The sequence below is a fragment of the Sinocyclocheilus grahami genome, unplaced genomic scaffold (assembly GCF_001515645.1).
Source record: "Sinocyclocheilus grahami isolate Dianchi unplaced genomic scaffold, SAMN03320097.WGS_v1.1 scaffold963.1, whole genome shotgun sequence".
Lineage (NCBI taxonomy): Eukaryota > Metazoa > Chordata > Actinopteri > Cypriniformes > Cyprinidae > Sinocyclocheilus > Sinocyclocheilus grahami.
The window spans coordinates 218,415-227,325 of NW_015506142.1; positions in this window are offsets into that span (position 1 = coordinate 218,415).

Sequence of the window (8,911 nt, forward strand, 5' to 3'; positions counted from 1 at the left end):
AAAAACAGTATCATAGCTATTAAACTAACTTGTTATGGTTTTAAATGTGTATTTAATCTCAGAACAATCTCAAAGCAAGTCTGATTTTGTTGTGGTTGTGCTTTAAAATTAAATTATTATAATCCTAATTCAAATGATGAAGGATTTTGAAAGTCTGACAGTAATTAGTTGTTGAGTCCTACTGTAATGTTTACCCTGGCTGGTTTACATGTTTCAAAAGATTAACAGTTGAAAACATTACATATTTAGAAAAGTAATAAAAAATTTAATCAAATGTAATGTTACATTACTTTTTTCTAACTTAAGTCTAATTTATAAAGAAAAATCTCTGTAACCGCCTTACATTCATCAGAGGATCATTTGACTGCTTCTAATCCTCATGATGGTCTTAGGTTTGCAAGATCTAAAAATCTACAAAACGTAACTCATTTGTTAAAACAAAAGTTATATCATTGTTTAATCATACTGCTTTTCATCATCCATGTAGAGATACCCAGTTTGATTTTAAAAGTTTTTATTTGTAAAAGGTTTGTATGAGACATCATAAAAGTCTAAATGTTTAACTGCAGGGGGTTGTTTTAGTGCGCGTGTGTATGTGTGTGTGTTTTCGTGTATGTTTGGTTTTATGTGTGTTTGTGCAAATGTTTGCGTGTATGTGTGTATGTTTGCGTTTGAATGTATGTTTGTCTATATGTTTGTGTTTTTGCTGTATGTTTGTGTTTGTGTGAGTGTTTGCATGTCTGTGCATTTTTGTGGTTGCATGTGTCTGTGCTTCTGTGTGTTTGTGTTTGCGTTTATGTGTGAGTGTTTGTTTTTGCGTGTATGTTTGTGTTTGTATGATTGTTTGTATTTGTTTGTATGCTTGTGTTTCTGCTATATGTTTGTGGTTTTGCCCTTGGTTGTTTTGCATGTATGTTTGTTTATGAGTGGGTGTTTGTGCATATGTTTGTGTTCAAAAATCTGAGTGAATAAAGATAACAAATTTAACTAAAATGAAGTAAAATGGAACACAATTTCCCTACATCATAGACCGTTTGTTAAAACAAACACCTTTGCACTAATCTATTTAAGTTTGTTGTTATCGATGACTTCTTTATCTATCTAATCTCATCCTGAACATCAGTTTGAAGCCACATTCACCAGATCTAGATTATAAATAAACGTTGCTGGTTTTTCTTAGAAAAATAATATTTTCTTCAAGAACTTTACCTAACCATCCACCAGATGCCCCTATGTAAATTCTCCAGTTTAGTCGTTAAAAAGGTTCAACAGGGTACACATCCTTTGACCAGTTACTGAACTTTTGCCTAAACTTTTGAAGTTCACACTCGCAGGTGCATATCATAAAATAGCTGGAATTGATACCCTTTGATCACTGAACTTTAGCTGACACACAACACCAAAGTTCACAATGCCAGATCCCTCAAAACACATTAGATTGCAAATGAGTTGCAACCCCAGAAACAGGCTTAGATGTTTTACAACCTTTTGAAATACATTACACTGATATGGACGCATCAGTAATCACACAACCCCAGACACCCATCACCATTCTCGTTTCGATGCACTACGTGAGACTAAATATTTGCATTTCGTACCATGTTGTAAAAACGTTTTAATTGATAGCTAACACGCCACAAGTGTTACAGTACTGAAAATCAAAGAGACTCCCCAAAACATTAGCTTTCATTCCAGTTAGATATTTGCGTATGCATACGTGTGTGTGTTTTAACTGATATATCCACCCCTCACATCCAGCACACTCCCTCTTTGAACTGTTGCCATCTGGTCGACGCTACAGAGCTCTGAGCACCAGAACGACCAGACACAGGAACAGTTTCTTCCCTCAGGCCATCCATCTCATGAACACTTGACAATAACTGTGGAACACACACTATTTATTCACTCATACACTTATTTATCTAACACTCATACTCAGTCTACATTTCAATTTGCACATAATATACCTGTACATACAACTGTCTATTGTTATATACCTGTACATACGATTGTCGATTTGTATATTTTTATTCCTTAGTTACTTGTTCTATTTTTCTATTTTTTATTATCTGTGTTTTTGTTCTGTCACTGTCATTCTGTTACACTGTGGAAGCTTCTGTCATGAAAACAAATTCCTCGTATGTGTAAACATACCTGGCAATAAAAACTCATTCTGATTCTGATATAGCATGCTAGAAGTTAAGCTTGACAAAAATAAAAGACTGATTAAAGGAATTAGGCTACTAAATTAAATGTGAATAACTAAATTAAATTAAATAAAACAAAACAAACAACATTTTTCCTGTGGCTTAGAGGTGATTGTTTAGAAGAAAACTTATGTAACCTAATTTTTAAAGTGAAAAAAAGTATGTGTTATATAGCAAGCCAGAAGTCTTAAGCTTGACAAAAAACAAAGAATAAATAAAGGAATTACTAAATTTAGTGTGAATAACTAAACTAAAATAAAATAAAACAAAACAAACAACATTTTTCCTGTGGCTTATCTTAGCTTATCTTAGCTTTCCTGCGGCATTTGTTTAGAAGGAACACTTGTATAGGCAATCCTAATTTTTTAAGTAAATTAATTCTGGTCTAATGTTAAAAACAGGTAGAATGTTTTTATCAATTAAGAAATTATATTGATTTATTAAAAATATTACTTTAATTCTTTTAACATACATTTAAATCTATCTCCGGTGTAAGGGATGTTTTAGGGCCGGTTAGTGGGTGTGATTTGAGTGGGACCGGACGTAAACATTCTGAGTTTTGACAGCAGCGTGTGAGGATGTATCTGATGGAAACAACGTAAGATGCGCGGGTCTTTTTCTTTTGTTTAACTTGTGACAAAACTCTAACTACTTTTTAAATTGTAGCTAATGGTAGAGTACAACATAGATTTTGACAAGTATCTTATTGCTTAACGGTCTGATATTTTTGTTTTAGATGTTTTTGTTTTCCGTGTATGTTTGATGTTTTTCTTGAAATGTGTGTGTAAAAACTTTAATAAAAACTTCCCTTATCCCGTTTAATAATCATACCACTTTTCACAATTTAAAGTTTAAAGCACATAGTTTGGAACAGTTTCAACGGACCCACACAAAAACACTTTCCCAAACAATCATAAATTCCTTTCGATTGTTGGGGTGGATAAACATGTCTGGTTAGATGGGTTAGGAGGGAGTGGGGGGGGGGGTGTTACGTCAAATTTTATGACATATAGTATACCCTCTCTCTCTGAGCTATCTGTTTGTCCAGTTTCAACCTATGAGTCTGAATTAGAATTATCAGCCTGTCCAGTTACCATTAATGCTCTTGATTTTGAACTATATGTCTGTCCTGTTTTAACAAATGAGTCTTACTCTGAATTGTCTGCCAGTTTAGTTTCAGTTCACCAGTCCAGTTTCAATCAATGCACCTGGTTTTGAACGGTCTGTCTTTAGGAATGTAGCTGTTGAAACTGATTTTTAACTGTCTACCTATCTGGTTTCTGTTAGCGAAAAGATTGACTGCAAAACTTTTTTTCAGTTCAGTGTCTGTCAATGAGTCTGATTTTGAGCCACCTATCTATCCAATGTTAATTAATGAGCTTGGGTGTGATTTACCTTCCTGTCGAGTCTCTGTCACTGAACTGTCAGCTTCAGCTTCTGTCATTGCAGTTGATTTTGAACTGTCCGTCTGTTGTGGTGTCTTCTGCTTCTCATCTTAGGAACCACACTCAGTCTTGTTTTTGATGCCAGGAGATACACTTTATTACATCATCAATGATAATAAATAATAAAGCGGAGATGGCTCTCTCTGCAGCGAAAACACATCTCCAGAATGATCATCTTGTCTTCTTTTTATACATTTGGATTTGGAGGCGTGGGGTAAATAGTCCATACAGTTTTTCCATACATATAATGGTTCCTTTGTGCATATCATTCTCCCTAGAGACAAAAGCCCCTCCTCTCTAGTCTTGTTATGTTAAAGAAAGCCCCCCACTTATGGTTTTTACAGATGTTTCTCATCTGAGGTCTGTACATTTTGCCACGTAGGCATATTCCACACATAGGCATATAGGATTATAATGGAAGTATAACTAGATATTTAAATGGCTATATTTCTAATGATTACACTCGAACAATTCATCTTTTAACCCATAAAAATCTACCACACTGTCCAGTTACATTCAATGGACCCGATTACGAACTAGCTGTCTTGCCAGTTTCAGTCCATGAGTCTAATTACAAAATGTCTGCCTTTCCGGTTCTCCCTAATGTATCTGATTGTGAACTGTCTGTCTGCCCAGTTGTCTTTAAGGAGACCAACACTGAACTTTCAGCTCTATCAGTCACTGCCTATGAGTCTGTTAATTAACCTTTTGTATTCCCTGCCTCGGTCATTGTACAGGTTTCTTGTGTCACAGATTTCCCCAGGTCCCAGTCTCTGCCATGGGTTCCTGATCCGTCTGCTTCACCCTGGTGGTCTTCTGCTCTGTTTGCTCCGGCCTGGTGGTCTTCTGCTCCTCCGTGGTGGTCTTCTGCTCTGTCTGCTCCGGCCTGGTGGTCTTCTGCTCCTCCGAGGTGGTCTTATGCTCCATATGCTCCAGCCTGGTTGTCTTCTGTCCTGCTCTGCTGGTCTTCTGCTCATCCGTGGTGGTCTTCTGCTCCGTCTGCTTCGGCCTAGTGGTCTTCTGCTCCGCCGTGGGGATCTTCGGACCCATCTGCTCTGCTGTGGTGGTCCTCAGCTCCACCTGCTCTGCCGGCCCCACTCTGGCTCCCTGCTTCGCCGGCTCCACCCTGGTCCTCTGCTCCGCCGGTTCTGCCCTGGCTTCCTGCTTCACCGGCTCTGTCCTGGTTCCCTGCTCTGCTGGTCCTGCCTCAGTCCCCGGTCTCTCCACTTCCATGTGGATCTGGCCCTCTGTCCCTCCACCGTTCCCCCTCCGCTCCACCGCCCTCCTGGATTATATTGAGATTGGAGAGTCTGGAAGCCGCTCCTTGGGGGGGGGGGGGGGGGGGGGGAGGATATTGAGCCTTTCCCCCGTAAAAATGGGTCAGCTCTCTGTAAGCAGTCTGTCTCAGAGAGGACCAAAAAGCACCGTAGTTGGGCGGACAGCACACCGCACTACAGACTCAGACTGCGAGCCAGCTATCAGACCATCCTGCCTCACAATTGAGCCCCTTCTGAACACACACACTATATTACACTCACTCAGATCCTTCTCTCACTGCCGAGTATTGTTTAGCGTTTATCACTCACCCAGCGATAGCTACTCTACGGAGCAAGTTCTTGTTTTCCTAGTTTAGTCATAGTCTCGCCTTGCCTGTTTTCCGGTGTTCAGATTCTTGACTGTGTTTTCGGATTACCCTTTTGTCTTGCTGTTTCGGACTCTGTTTGCCCCCGCCTGGACTATTGCTGTTAACCTGGATTATCTCTTGCCTTGCCCTGTTGGATTACATTCGCCATCGATTGACCCTTGCCTGTTTCTTTTCTTCTGTCTTGCCCTTACCATACCCATTTGCTGGTGTTCGACCCTGCCTGTGTTTTGACCATGTTTATTAATAAAAGCTTGCAAATGGATCCACACATCTCTCATCCCTGTCGCCCCGTTACACTATTGCTCATACTCAGAGTAAAATCTAATTAGAATTTTTGAGTACTACCAATCCAGTGCTGATGTGCATACAGAGCTGTAATATTTGTATTATTACAGCGTCTTTTGTAAGAGTGGTTTTAGCTAGGAAGCATCTGCATTGGAAAAATTAGCCATGTTTCATAATAAGCTCCTTTAAATAGCTTACTGGCCCAGTCAGGAAGCCTGGCTGTACACTCAAGCATGGTGATAACTTCAGACAGCTGAGTCCAGCTTTACACTCTTGTTATGCCTAGTAAATTAGCATGCGGAGGTGGAGACCATCAAATACGGTTTAGGAAGGAAACGCTAAAAATAGCCAGTCAGGCAGTAAACTCAGTCAAGATTCCGCAAATTAAATTGGGATTTGTTATGGGGGCTCTACGGTATCGAACTTATTTATATATATAATATATATAAATATTATATATATAATAATAATATATATATAATGTATATATATATATATATATATATATATATATATATATATATGTGTCTGTGTGTGTTTTTTTTTTTTTTGCAAATATGATTTATTCTGAAGCAATATTCTCATTAGTTTTCTATCACCTGTGACATACAAATCTGTGTGTTTTTTATATTTTATCCAAGGGCTTTTTTTTACCTTTATAGAGGGCATTTCCCACTAATCTCATTAATACTTTCATTTCAAATTCTTACATCTGATCTAGAAATTCAATTATAATAATGCGATTATCTATACATTATCAAATTAAATCATTTACACTGAAAAATACAACTGCACTAAATAATACTAAGATTATTTTAAATATTTTTGAATATTCAAACAAGAAATTATGGTGGAAATTATGCTTTTCAACGAAATGTAAACGCCAGTAGGTGCCAGTAGTGAGCGTTTAATGAGTGAGTCATTGAGTCGTTCATTCAAACGATTCGTTCAAACGGCAGATTCATCAGATGTTTATGCATGGGCTAATAAAACTTTGACTCAACCGATTCGTTCAAAACACGGAATCAATCAGAAACGAATCGGCTGGTTGCTGTGAGATGCGCTATTCCCGCCCAAAATGTAAGTGACCTAATATTATTGTTTTTGCTTATTAAACTGTTTATAGAACTATTAAACAATCGTAATGGTGAAAACGTTGTGTGATGTTGCCTAACAAACTGTATTTTATATATAAAAACTCTCCATTTTGAATTTATACCTCAGGATGCTGAGTTTCTTAGTGTTGCGCGTTTTGATTTCTCCTGGAGAGGCTGCATGAGCCTCGCCTCAGCAGTGCAACGTTATACTGTCAATAGATGCATTATATACAGTAGCTATATCCACTATTCGCCACTTACTCTAAATGTAATGAAATCAGAATAATACTTGCGTTTTGGTGTTTACATAGTTATTTTTGGTTACTGATGTTTTAATCATGTTACTTGTCTGGCGTTAATGAAGCGTTAATGTCGAGCCCTGGAATCTATGTGCTCAGCCTGTCTGAAACTGTCTTGTCATACAAAATGTGTTTAACAGATAAAGCACACCACTAATTAAAGCACCAAAACTAAAGATATATAAAGATGGGGGTTAGTTGTTGGATAACTAGACTAGCCGACCATTGTGACCCATCCCTAGAATGGCTGCTAATCCCCACCCCAATTCCCTAAATAAGTCTAGGTCAGACAGCCAGCTGTGAAAGCCGCCACGACTCGCCCTGTCTCTCTCTGACTGATGAATGTTGGCCCGGCATTACTCTGTCTAAATGAGATCCCGATGAACATATGAGGCTTTTTCCTGAAGAATTAGGGGCTGAGTGACAAGGAAAGCCAAGGTCAAGCATCCAGTATCAAAAGGTCGACTTAAGAGAGTCCCTGCTATTGCTGATCAGATGAGATGTGTGAGAAGCATCAGATAGGTATGTGTCTGTTTGCGTGTGTGTCAGGGAGATGTCAACCAGAAAAGCAGCGAGATAAAGCACATCATTAGAGTGCGACGGGCTCTAATGCTGTAAATATGGTGGCCACATAGGGAATTCTGACATGTTATTTGCTGCTTCAGACAAGTTGGTTAGGTGGTAATGGCCTGTGTAAAGAGGTGTGTGTTTATGAGTGTCTGCACATAGTATGGATGTGCTGTTTGACGTGTTTCCCAGAGGTCAGTATCCTCACTCCCATTTCAATAGGATTTTTACTCCAGAGTGTTTCATAAAATTAAAGTAATTACAAAATGTCAACTCTCAGAATTTCTCAGACGAATACTCTATGCAGATCAAAAAGGACTAGCATTCCTCACAGGAGCATTTCAGATATTTCAGCATTTTGCTTAAATGACAGCCTCATAATCTATATGGATCTTTATTAATCCTAATTATTATTTGTACAAATACAGTACATCTGTCACTTACATTTTTTAAAGTGCTAAAATGCATATTCATATTTCATTGCATCAGCCAAAACATTATTTTAACATATTTTCTACTACTGTCATCGTATTTGGAAGTCTTTGAATTTAAAAACCCCTAAATTAGTTAACTTTACTAACTGACTAATCATTTGTTGGATAACCTTATTTGTTGTATAACCAGCTGACTAACTGTGTCATACTATACTTTATTATTGCTGACTTACTGTATTATTATTATTATTATTATTATTTATTTATTTATTTATTTTTATTTCATTTTTTTGTCCATGGAATGGAAGTCCAAAACAGTTTGGTTACCAACAGTCAGCAAATGTTCTGCAGAATAAAGATTTCATAAAGGTCTGGAACAACATGAAGCTGAGTAACTTATGACAGGAATATTCATTTTTTTTAATGAACAACTGGATCCACATGAGTTTTTTTATTTTTTTATGTAGCATTCGGACCAATCAGACACACATTTGTTCATTAGATTTAACAAATAAATTATTCATTTGATTAACACATAATCACAGACCCCTCACCCAATAAACATACTGGGTGCCAGCATGTCTGGGAACGACCCCAGGCCCCTGGTTACCATGGCAACCAGGACACCTCAGCCAGACCAGATAAACTTTACGACCTAATGGCATGTTGAGAGTTCACCCTCTCACCATCTTTCAACCATAGGAAAAACATAATGCCCCTAAAAATGGACTCTTCTCTAATTCATAGGAAAACCTTTCTATGAAAGAACACACATATCCTTCAGGTCATTGTGTATGTTGTTACTGTTCTTGTGTATTGTATTTGTTAGATAACCTTATTTGTTGTATAACCAGCTGACTAACTGTGTCATACTATACTTTCTTTATTATTGCTGACTTACTGTATTATTATTATTATTATTATTATTATTA